We start from the raw sequence: 13,026 nt of genomic DNA on the forward strand, positions 1-13,026 counted from the left end.
CATCGGGAGACTAAGTCCCGACGCCGGAGTGAAAACCGGAGTGTTTCACTCCGGCGTCGGAGGCCGCTCCCAGCCCCCTATTCTCCCAGCCCCGGGGTGCTAGGAGCGGCGGCGCGTCATTTACGCGTGCCGTGCCTCGTTGCCGTGTAAAAGCGGCGCCGCGTAAATTACGCGACCGGCGCCGCGTAAATGACGTCATCCGCGCATGCGCAGGTTGGCCGGCGCCAACCCACGCATGCGCGGTTGCCATCCTCCCCGCGGCCGTCCCACAAGAAGATGTCGGATGGATCTTGCGGGGCGGTGGAGGAAAGGAGGTCCTCCTTCAGAGAGGCCGGCCCGCCGATCGGTGGGCACCGATCGCGGGCCAGACCCCTTTTGAGGCCCCCCACAGGATCCCCATCCCGCCCCCACAGGCCACCACCCCAGCGTTCCCGTACTGTTCCTGCCGGCAGTGACCAGGTGTGGACGGCACCGGCAGGAACCTGTCGTGTTGGGCAGGCCGCTCAGCCCATCCGGGCCGGAGAATCGCTGCTCGCCCGTTACAAACGGCGAGCGGTGATTCTCCCAGCGGCCAGCCATGAATCTTGCCGCGCCAGTTTAGGGGGGTGGGAGAATCCCGTGCAGGTGCCAGGGCGGCGTGGCGGGACTCGCTCGGTGCCCCAGCAATTCTCCCACCCAGCGTGGGGTGGGAGAATTCCGCCCCTGGTTTTCAAGGCACTCAGTGGTTTCATGGTCATTATTACTGATACAAGGGGCTGGATTATCCGGCGGCGGATTCTCTGTTGCGCCAGCAGCACACCCATGCCTGCGGGTATCCCGGTGACATGGGGTGGCCGCAATGAGAAATCCCATTGGCAGGTAGCGGGAATAGACAATCCCACTGTCAGCGAGGGCACACCACCCAGGAAAACGCGGCTGGCAGGCCGGAAAATCCCGCCCAAAGTTTTTAATCAAGATTTATAAAATTAAGTGAATTTAAATTCCACAGCTGCTGTGGTAGGATTCTGAAGTTGCCTCTCTAGATCATTAATGCAAGCCTCTGATTGCTATTCTAGAAATATAACCAGGAGGCAACAACGCTGTCCTGACCTAGTTCAAATGTCGTTATCTATTTGGATATGTGGAATTCCAGAAATATCTCTTGCATCTTTGCACCAAAGTCTCCTTGTTTCAAATGTTGGCTAAAAGATGCCGAACAGACAACATTCTCTTTAAAAAAAACTTTAATTGTATAAATAACTAATTACTAAATGAACTATAGTGTTTCCTGTGAATACTTTTATTTACTTTTCCTATATAGGCTTGCCTGTATAAAACAATCTATCTAGTCTTGTGTATAGTTAGTAGGATTGACAGTGGACATACTTGTATTCTCCATCTCTCCAAAAAGCCTTTGCCTCAGTTGGGATTAATTATAAAACTTTACCCACAATCATACAGTGATAAGTAAAATAGGTAGGTTTTAGTTTGAGAAAGATGAGGCCTGTTACAGGGCCAAGTAGGTTATATAATTTACCAGAACAACTTTTTAAAATCTTGGTTCATGGGATGTAGATTTTGCTGGCAGTATCAACATTTATTGCCCATCCATATTTGCCATTGATTAGCTGCAGTCTGTGCTGTGTAGGTCGAGTTTTTGGGGATTTTGGCCCAGCGACAATGAACTTATGGCAATATACTTCTAAGTGTGTGCAACTTGGAGGAGAACGTGAAGGTGATGAGAGGAAAAATGGCTAACGTTGTGCCATGAGGCATGATGGTAAAAGAGGCTAACAGACTGGTGTGTATGAAGACTGCAGCTCAGCAAAAGTTAGTTTTGTGGGACAGAGAACAATATTTTGCAACTGGACTTTTCATTAATAACAGCAAAGACAAGCTTTCTCAAGGACGAATGATGCCTATGTGCTGAAGGATTTTTATAAGTATAGAACTATAAACTAAAAACTAAAATGCTATAAAAAAACAGGATGTCTGAAATTTAGCAGCGATAACCTTGGAATTAGCTTTCACAAGGCAAGGCCCTGAGTTTGGAAACTCAGAGCAGCACGCACCCTCCAGGATGGGCCTGGCCAGTTCTCTCTATCAGGTAGTATTTTGCGTTCAGATTGTGAGTCTTGAAACTTAAGTAACTGTTCGAATAACCACATACCTGAAGTCATAGCGAGTTAAATAAAGTTGTATTAAGTCAAGTTTGTATTGAGTATGGATTTGTCTGTTTCATCAGTTGAAGTCAGTCGAGGCCGCAACAAAGGTGTTGGTGCACACATTCCTCATGTTGTTTTGGGTGATAGAGGTTGCAGGCTTAGAAAATGCTGTGAAGAAGCCTTGGCAAGTTGCTGCAGTGCCTCTTTTAGATGGTGCACTCCATAGCCATCGCGCACCAATGATGGATGGTGCGAGTATTAAAGGTGGCAATTAGGGTTCCAGTCAAATGGAATGTTTTGTCGTCGATGGTGGTGAACTTATTGTTTAGTTGAAGCTGCACCATTTAGGGAAGAGGATAGTATTTTATCACACTCTAACTTTGTGCCTTGTAGATAGTGGAGAAGCTTTGCTGAGTCAGAAGACTAGTTACTTACTTCAGAATACCCAACTTCTGACATTGTTCTCGTAGCCAAAATATTTCTGTAACTGGTCAAGTTAGGTCTCTGGTCAATGATCACCCTGAAGGTTGTTGATAATAATAATAATCTTTATTGTGTCACGTGAGAGTACCTTTAAGAAATGAGTGTTTTTTCCCCCCGAATATCTGTAGTGGGTGTACCTTTACGAAATGGATGTTTATTACTGCAGTGATGATCAGTGTGGGTGGAGCTGGGCTGTCTGTCAGCTTTTAGTTTCACTTTGAGAAAAGCCTGGGTGTGTCTGTGTTTTTTTTTGGTTTTGATTCAGTGTTTGAGCTGGAGTCAGCCAGCAGATGTGCATGGATCTCGCTAAAATCTAAAGAGTGTTCATTTGGGTGATTTCAAATAGACAACTGCTCTCATTGAGAAGTTAAACCGGATCTCTCTGTTAAAAGGTTTTTTCTTAAAGTCTTATGGATGTTAAAAGGAAAGTAAGGATTACTTAGTGTTGTATTTTTGGGGGTTGTATTTGAATTAATGGTTGCTAAGATGTTCACTGTATGTTTTTAAAAGTTAACTCGAGTTCATAGAATAAACATTGTTTTGCTTAAAAAAATACTTTTCAATTTCTGCTGTACCACACCTGTTGAGTGGGCCGTGTGCTCCCCATACCACAATCTATTAAAGGTTGTGGGTCAGGTGAACTCCATGATACACTTTGGGGTTCTCTAAACCCTGGCCAATAACAAATTGAGGGCTCGTCCGGGATAAAAGTCTATCTATTGGATTGGCTTAGTGAACTTAAAGACAGTGAGGGGTGAGCATATTGTGGTTGCTTTTCAAGTGTGGTATTCCAGTTTAAGTGGGGAGTACGTTGTGGAAAATGGCTCTTTCAGAGGCTCTGACGTTTTTGGGTGTGGAGACAGTCACACGCAGTACCTTACGGGCAGAGACTAAAAGCAGACTGTTAGATTTGGCAAAAACATAGCAGTTAACATTACCTGACAAAATGCGAAAAGATGAGGTAATTATGGCGGTGACTAAGCATTTCAAGTTGCCTGAGATACAGTTTGACTCATTGGAAATGGCAAAAATTCAGTTACAAATTAAACAAATAGAACATGAGAAAGAATTAAAGCAGCTTGAATACGAAAGTGATAGAGAGGACAAAGAAAATGCGAGGGAAGAAAGGAGAAAATAAAGAATAGCTCTAACAGAATGAAAATAAAGAGAAAGGGAGATACAGATCAGGAAAAAAGATAAAGAGAGAGAGTTTGAACTTTAGAAAATGGCCATGAAACATGACAGTCAGTTATAATTGGCAGACATAAAGGGAAATGTACAGTTGGATGATAGTGATGAGGATAGAGAGAAATAGCGTCATAATCGAAGGCTTGGTGGGGATCTATTTAAATATGCCCAAGCATTGCCAAGGATTGATGAGAAAGAGGTAGAAACCTTTTTCATTTCATTTGAGAAGGTAGCGAAACAAATGAAATGGCCACAACACATGTGGGTATTCCTGATTCAAACAAAGCTGGTAGGTAGAGCTAGTAAAGTGTGTGCATCACTACTGGAGGAGGTATCTGGGACGTATGAGGAGGTGAAAAAATCCATCTTAGGTGCATATGAACTAGTGCCTGAAGACTCCAGACAAAGATTTAGAAATTTAAGGAAAGAATTTGGTCAAAAATACATGGGAGTTTGAAAGGATCAAACAGAGTAATTTTGATAGGTGGGTAAGGGCTTTGAAAATAGACCAAACGTATGAAGCTCTCAGAGAAATTATGCTTTTGGATGAGTTTAAAAATTAAATTCCTGATGTAGTGAGAACTCATGTGGAAGAGCAGAAAGTTAAAACTACGAGATTAGCAGCAGAAATGGCAGATGATTATGAATTAGTTCCTAAACCAAAGCTTGGTTTCCGACATCAGTTTCAGCCTGTGAGGAATAGAAAATGGGGACATGAGAAATACACAAGTGGTAAAGGTAAAGGTGATTTGATGGGAGATAATAAGGGGATTGTACCTCAGACTAAAAGAAAATGCAGGCGGGTGGAAGAGACATGAAAAGATTCAAATGTTTTCACTGTAATAAACTAGGCCATGTAAAGTCACAGTGTTGGTGGTTGAAGAAAAGCACTGGGAAGGCTGATGTGGTAAAACAGGATAAATCAGCGGGGTTTGTTAAAGTGGTAAAGGAAAGCCCAAGTGAAGCGAAGGAGGTGCAAAAGTTTGTACAGCCTGATCAAGAGGTGATTGATAAGAAGGTGCCAGATGTCTTTAAATAATTTACTTGTGTGGGTAAAGTTTACTCATGTGTATCAGGAGGAGCAGGTAAAGAAATCACAATTTTAAGAGATACGGGAGTTAGTCAATCGTTAATGGTAAGAGATGGGGAGTTATGTAGTTTAGGAAGAATATTTCCAGAAAAGGTGGTAATATGTGGAATTCAAGGTGAGAGGAGTAGTGTTCCATTATGTAAGGTAAGGTTGGAAAGTCCAGTGAAGAGTGGTGAAGTGGTAGTAGGAGTAATATAGAAACTATCTTGTCCAGGAATACAGTTTATCTTGGGTAATGACATAGCTGGATCGCAGGTGGGAGTGATGCCGACTGTGGTTGATAAGTCAGTGCAAAATCAGACAACTAAAGTGTTGAAGGACGAGTATCCTGGGATTTTTCCAGATTGTGTAGTAACAAGGTCGAAAAGTCACAGGTTACAATAAGAGGAGAAATCAAAGAGTGAAGATGAAGTTGAAGTGCAATTATCAGAAACGATTTTTGATCAGATGGTTGAAAAATAACAAGAACAGGTGGAGGATGAGGCAGATATTTTTAGTTCAGGAAAATTGACGGAGTTACAACAAAAAGATATGGAAATAAAACGGGTGTATCAGAAAGCATACACGGAAGAGGAATCTGCGTGTATACCAGAGTGTTATTACAATAAAAGGGATGTCTTGCTGTAAAAATGGAGACCTTTAGATATGCAGGCGGATGAAAATTGGGCAGAAGTTCATCAAGTAGTATTTCCGATAGGGTATAGAAAGGAGGTTTTGCGTTTTGCTCATGAGGTACCAGTGGGAGGTCATTTGGGAATGAGGAAAAGTCAAGCTAAAATCCAGAAACATTTTTATTGGCCTGGTCTACATAAAGATGTAGTTAAATTTTGTCAATCATGTCACAAATGTCAAGTGATAGGGAAACCTCAAGCAGTGATGAAACCAGAGCCCTTAATACCCATTCCAGCATTTGAGGAACCTTTTACAAGAGTCCTAATTGATTGCGTAGGACCGCTTCCTAAAACAAAAAGTGGGAATCAATATCTTTTCACTATAATGGATGTGTCTCCTAGGTTTCCAGAGGCCATTCCAGTACGTAATATTACAGCTCAAAAGATTGTGGAGGAGTTACTTAAATTCTTTACTAGATATGGACTACCCACAGAAATACAGTCGGATCAATGATCGAATTTTACCTCAGGGTTATTCAAAGTAGTTATGGATAGCTTAAGAATAAAACAATTTAAATCAACTGCGTACCATTCAGAATCGCAGGAAATGTTAGAAGGTGGCATCAGACATTAAAGACAATGTTGAGGCCTTATTGTAAAGATTATCCAGAGGATTTGGATAAAGGAATTCCATTCATTCTGTTTGCAATTAGGGATGCACCTAATGAGTCAACCAAATTCAGTCCTTTTGAACTAATTTTTGGTCATGAGGTAAGAGGACCACTTAAATTGACAAAGAAAAAATTGGTGAGTGAGAAATCAGAACTTACATTATTGGATTATGTGTCAGATTTTAGGGAATGATTAAATAGAGCAGGTGAATTGGCTGGACAACATTTAAAAGTTGCACAAAATGTGATGAAACGGGTAGCGGACAAGAAATCCAAAGTTCGTAATTTTGCTAGTGGAGATAAAGTTTTAGTATTGTTACCAGTGGTAGGTGAAACTTTAAAAGCAGGATTTTGTGGACCTTTTCAGATTGAAAGGAAATTAAGTGAGGTGAATTATGTGGTACAAACACCAGATAGACAGAAGACTCACCGAGTGGATCATGTGAATATACTTAAAAGGTACTTTGAAAGGGAAGGAGAGAAAAAGGAGGCGGTTTTAATGATTTTAAACTCAAAGTGATGAACCAAATCCGGATGATTTTGAAGTTGACATACCTCGAATTAAATTGGAAAACGAGGATGTCCTTAAAAATTGGGATAAATTGTTGAGTTACCTTCCAGAGGAAAAACGGACTGACCTGAAAGTTATTGATATCACATGGGCAAGTTTGTGCCGATAAATTGGGAAGTACTAAAATGGCTATACATGATGTAGATGTGGGAAATGCTGTTCCAATCAAACAACGTCCATGTAGACTTAACCCTTTAAAATTGGCACAGGTTAACAAAGAGATTGAGAATATTCTTAAAAATGGCATAATTGAAGTGGGTTGCAGCCAATGGAGCTCACCCATAGTGATGGTGCCTGAACCAGACGGTACCCAATGGTTGTGTGTGGACTATAGAAAGGTTAATGCAGTTACAAGAACGGACTCTTATCCTATCCCACGTTTGGAGGATTGCATTGAGAAAGTGGGACAATCAGCTTTTGTTTCCAAACTGGATTTACTTAAAGGTAACTGGCAGTTACCTTTATCCGAAAGGGCGAAGCAGATTTCAGCTTCTGTGACTCTAGATGGTATATACCAATTCAAAGTTATGCCATTTGTCATGAAAAACACCCCAGCCACATTTCAATGGTTAACTAACAAAGTGGTTTCATGATTACCCAATTGTGCGGTATACATCGACGATCTGGTAATTTTTAGCCAGACATGGAAAGAACATTTAAAGCATCTGATGGAAGTATTCGATCGACTTCAAGAGGCGGGTTTGGTGATAAACCTAGCCAAAAGTGAATTTGGAAAGGCCCAAGTCACTTTCCTTGGTCATACAATCGGACAGGCTCAAATGGTCACATGGCACGTGAAACTAACAGTTATTGAGGAGTTTCCCTCTCAAGGTGAAGAGAAATAATGCGATTTCTTGGCATGCGTGGATTTGATCGAACATTTGTGAAAAGTTGTTGTAGCTCCACTGATGGACTTGCTGAAGAAACTTCGAAAATTTCAGTGGACAGCGGAGTTTCAACAGGCATTTGACTGCTTGAAAGCTGTGATAACCAATGCTCCTGTGATTGTGAATTACAAGGGACTCTGTGATCAGATTGAACTAAAGTATTTGACTTTAAAGAGACATGTCGAGGCATAGAAAAATGGTGGATCGTGCAGAGACCTTCTTGTTCAGCAGACTGTCAATCAAGAGGGATTCCAGTTGGAGGAAGAAGAAAATAAAAATGGACTATATTATTGTACCTGTTTGCTTGTGTTGATTTTTGAAACAATAAAGTATATTTACTGCGTGCATTTCTTAAAGGATAGTGAAAAGTGAAAACATCTTGAAGTTGATGGGTTTTTTTTTCTTGGGGGTGGGGGGAGATGTCAGGTGAACTCCATGGTACACTTTAGGGTTCTCTAAACCCTGGCCCATAACAATTGTCAAAAGGCTGACATTAATACTACAATGAGGTTACTGTGAAAAGCCCCTTGTCGCCACATTCCAGTGCCTGTTTGGGTACACAGAGGGAGAATTTCAGAATGTCCAAATTATCTAACAGCATGTCTTTTGGGACTTGTTTGATTTGATTTATTATTGTCACATGTATTAGTATACAGTGAAAAGTATTGTTTCTTGCATGTTATGCAGAAAACGCATACCGTACATAGGGAAGGAAGGAGAGAATGTAATCTTACATTCATAGCTAGGGTGTAGAGAAAAGATCAACTTAATGCGAGATAGGTCCATTCAAAAGTCTGATAGCAGAAGGGAAGACGCTGTTCTTGAGTCGGTTGGTACGTGACCTCAAACTTTTGTACCTTTTTCCCGACGGGTGCGATGAGTTCTTAATTATTTTATTTTATTTTTCTTTTAAATATAAATTTAGAGTACCCAATTCATTTTTTTTCCTAATTAAGGGACAATTTAGCATGGCCAATCCACCTATGCTGCACATCTTTTGGGTCACGCAAACACGGTGAGAATGTACAAACTCCACATGGACAATGGCCCAGAGCCAGGATTGAACCTGGGACCTCGGCGCCGTGAGGCCGCAGTGCTAACCGCTGCGCCACCATGCTGCCCCGGGTGGTCCTTAATTATGCTGGCAGCAGCATAATTTCTGAAGCAGCAGGAAGTGTAGACAGAGTCAAGGGATGGGAGACTGGTTTGCATGATGGATTGGGCTACATTGACAACTTTTTGTAGTTTCCTGCGGTCTTGGGCAGAGCAGGATCCATACCAAGCTGTGATAGAACCAGAAAGAATGCTTTCTATGGTGCATCTGTAAAAGTTGGCAAGAGTCGTAGCTGACATGCCAAATTTTGTTAGTCTTCTGAGAAAGTAGAGTAATTGGTGGGCTTTCTTTATTATAGTGTCGGCATGGGGGGATGGGGGGGACCAGAACAGGTTGTTGGTGATCTTAACACCTAAAAACTAGAAGCTCTCGACCCTTTCTACTGTGAGAGGAAACCGAAGCACCCAGAGGAAACCAACGCAGATACAGAGAGAATATGCAGTCTCCACAGAGACAGTAACCCAAGTGGGAATCAAACCTGGGACCCTGGTGCTGTGAAACAACAATAATAACCACTGTGCTACCGTGCTGCCCATGTCAGGGGTTCAGTACGATTTCTTGGGACATGAGATGGTGGCACAGTGGTAATGTCATGTGGATGGGAATCAAAGAGTCCAGATTAATGTTCTTGGGAACTGGGTTCAAATCCCAACATGACAGCTGGTGGAATTTAAATTAAATTAATAAAATCTGAAATTGAAGTGTAGTCTCAGTAACGGTGTATATACACCTATCTCGTTCACTAATGCCCTTTCGGGAAGGATATTTGCCATCCTTACCTGATCTAGCCAATATGTGACTCCAGACCACAGCAATGGAGTTAACTGTCCTCTAAAATGGCCTTGCAAGACATTCAATTCAAGAGCAAATCGGAATGGGCAACAAATTCTGGTTTTACTAGTTGTAGTGATATCATGGTTGCGTTGGAATTCGCCAACTGACCACTAGGAGTCTAACTAGTATATAAGTGAATGTTAGAGTCATGTGACCCCTCAGATTGGCTGGAGGAATAGTTAACCCACAGTTAATGTTGATAAATCATTTATAGCTTTAGCTACAAGTGTTGCTGTAATATAAATCAGGCCATCCGACAAGAACATGACATGGTACTAGGACTGGATGGTTTTAAGCACAGAGAAAAAATTATCAATCTGCCATGAGGTGAACAGAGATTTGAAGATTTTTCAGACTGCCAGAATGAACCACATGGAGTCCTTGAAGCCACCAGTTTCAGAGTTCATGGTAAAGTGGACAGCAACTGGCGTGTGCTTAAACAATAATTTAATCTGTTAATTACTGCAGTAAAAAGAAGATCAATCAGATTCACATAAGGGTGCAGGGTCCTCCATAGGGTGCAGATCATCTCTGTCCACTCTATCCCTCAAATACGTTATCACCTTTGCTCTGAACACATATTTTCTCCTCTTCAGCTGGGCACCAACTTGCAAAATCCACCTCAGCACTTCCTTCAGATTTTCCATGTGCTTCTTGTCAGTGGTACCCGTGATAAGCACATAATCTATGTATACTTACCCCAATCTTCCAGGCCCATGTCGAAGGACTCTATCTTACCAAATAGTGGCATTTTTCAACCGTAACTCCTTATGTTGCTGCACAGCAGGCGACCGGAGGGGCTTTGCATCTTGAAAACTGAGTTTGGAGTTTCCTTTTTCCTTGCCGCCAGTTTAATGACCACAGACCACGGGCCCCAGCTGAGTCAGCATCCAGCCTGCCTGCCTGGGAAGCTCGTATTCCACGTGCACCATCGGGAGATCACTAATGATGTTTTCCCCATGGGCATCGTGGGGATTATGACATTGCGGGGAAGGACAAAGTTGGACCGGAAAGAAGGCTTAAGAACAGGATCTGGCTAAAGTGGACTTGGCGCAGCTACTTGTAGGAAGATGCACATCTGAGCAGTGGGAGTCATTCAAAAAGGAAAAGAGAAGAGTACAATGCCAACATATAGCCGTAAAAGTAAAGGATGGAACCAACAAGTCCAGAGCATCTTGGTGTCAAGTGATATGCAGTAATGGAGGGGTATAAAATAGAAGCTAATGGCAGATTTAGGGGGCTCAAAACAGTGGATGCCATAGAGGTCCATACAATGTGCCGGGGGTGAGTCGATGTACTCAAAAAATAAATCAGGAGAGCAAAGTGTAGATGACAAAACACTGGTAGGCAAAATCGAAAGGTGTTTTAGAAGCATATTAAGGCTAAGATGGTAACCAGGGGAAGAATAGAGCCCAATAGGGGCCATAGTTGCCTCTGTGTGGAGCCTGAAGATGTAGATGAGATATGGCATGAATATTTTGGCTCTGTCTTCACCATGGAGAAGGTTGACGTAGGTATAGAAAGCTGGGAGGGCGACTGATTTACTTGAACAGATTAGTTTTGAGAGGGAGGAGGTGTGAGCCTTTCTAGCTGACTTAAAAGTGGATAAATCCCAGGCCCAGGTAAGCTGATTCAAGAAGGGAAGTAGGGGAAACCAGGTAATTACCGGCCAGTGAGTCTAATATCAGGGGTAGGGAAATTATTCAAAAAAATTCTGAGGGACAGAATTAATCTCCACTTGAAGAGTCGAGGATTAATGAAAAATATTCGGCATAGGGCAGCATGGTGGCTCAGTGGATAGCACTGCTGCCTCACGGCGCCGAGGTCCCAGGTTCGATCCCGGCTCTGGGTCACTGTCAGTGTGGAGTTTGCACATTCTCCCCGTGTTTGTGTGGGTTTCACCCCCACAACCCAAAGATGTGCAGGGTAGGTGGATTGGCCACGCTAAATTGCCCCTTAATTGGAAAAAATGAATTGGGTACTCTAAATTTATTTTATAAATAAATAAATAGTCAGCATAGCTTTGTCAGGGGAAGATCATATCGAACAAATTTAAATTAATTTTTCAAGGAGGTGACCATGTGTGTAGATGAGGGCAGTGCAGTTGATGTAGTCCATCTGGACTTCAGTAAGGATTTTACCAAGGTCCAAACATGGGAGTGATCAAGAAAGTAAGAGCCCATGGGACCCAAGGCACTTTTGCAAATTGGATCCAAAATTGGCCTACTGGATGGAGGCAGAGGATAATGTTAGAAGATTGTTTTTGTGGCTGGAAGCCTGTGTCCAGTGGTCGGTGCTGGATCTCTTGCTGTTTGTTGTGTACATTAATCATCTAGATGTGAATGTAGAGAGTGTGATCAGCAGGTTCTCAGATGACACAATAATTGGTGGTGTGGTAAAGTGCGAGGAAGAAAGCCTTAGATTACAGAGCAGTATAGATGGGTGGATCTGATGGACAGAACTGTGGCAAATTGAATTTAATGCTGAATAATGTGAGGTGATACCTAAGAGAGTATACAATGAATGGTAGGATGCTGGGAAGTACAGAGGACCAGGGGGACTTTGGATTGCATGTCCAAAGATCCCTGAAGGCAGCAGGACAGGTAGATAAGATGATTAAGAAGGCATATAGGATACCTGCCTTCATTAACAGAGGTATATAATGTAAGAGCAGGGAGGCTATAATAGAGCTGTATAAAATGCTCATTAGGCCATAACTAGATTACTGTGTGCAGTTCTGGTCTCCAGCCTATAGGAAGGGTGTGATTACACTAAAAAATGTGGAGAGTAGATTCATCAGGATGTTGCTTGGGCTGCAGTGTTTCAGCTATGGAGAAAGACTGGATAGGCTGAGGTTGTTTTCATCAGAGCAGTAATGGCTGAGGGGGGACCGCATCGAGTTGTACAAAATTATGAGGGATATAGATTTTGTAGATAGTAAAAAACCTTTCCCTTAGAAGAGCATTTGAAATGCTACTGCATACAAGGCTATGTGCCAAGTGCTGGAAAGTGGGATTAAAACAAATAGGTATTTGATGGCCGGAACAGACATGAGGGGCTAAAGGGCCTCTTTATCTATGGCTCAATTACTTAATCTCCTTTCTTGCATTGCTTGAAACAAATATTCCAAATTACAGGATCCACCTTATGTATAATATTGTTGAGGTACATTACAATCGTCACACCTTTTAAGTTTGTGGCCTATTGTTTTGGCAAACAGATCATGAGGGGTAAAATTTGTGCATACATATTTTTGGTTTGAGCCGTTGCTATTCACAACCCCAAGATTTGTTAACATGCAAGAAAAGATCCCCAAACATTTTTTTAAAATTTGTAGAACTATGAGGAAAGGATATTTCACCCCAGGAGGAAAGGATATGTCACCCCAGGAGTGATGACTCTGACTAACATGTATCTTTTATGTTAAAACAAA

At 42.2% G+C, this 13,026-nt stretch overlaps 1 protein-coding gene across 1 annotated transcript in view; it reads right to left on the reverse strand.

Moving 5' to 3' along the window:
* Positions 1-13,026, reverse strand: part of LOC119965205 (glutamate receptor ionotropic, delta-2-like) — a 591,162-nt gene that overhangs the window by 535,484 nt on the left and 42,652 nt on the right. The window lies entirely within an intron of this gene.

This window comes from Scyliorhinus canicula, chromosome 4, assembly GCF_902713615.1.
Source record: "Scyliorhinus canicula chromosome 4, sScyCan1.1, whole genome shotgun sequence".
In the NCBI taxonomy this organism is placed as follows: domain Eukaryota; kingdom Metazoa; phylum Chordata; class Chondrichthyes; order Carcharhiniformes; family Scyliorhinidae; genus Scyliorhinus; species Scyliorhinus canicula.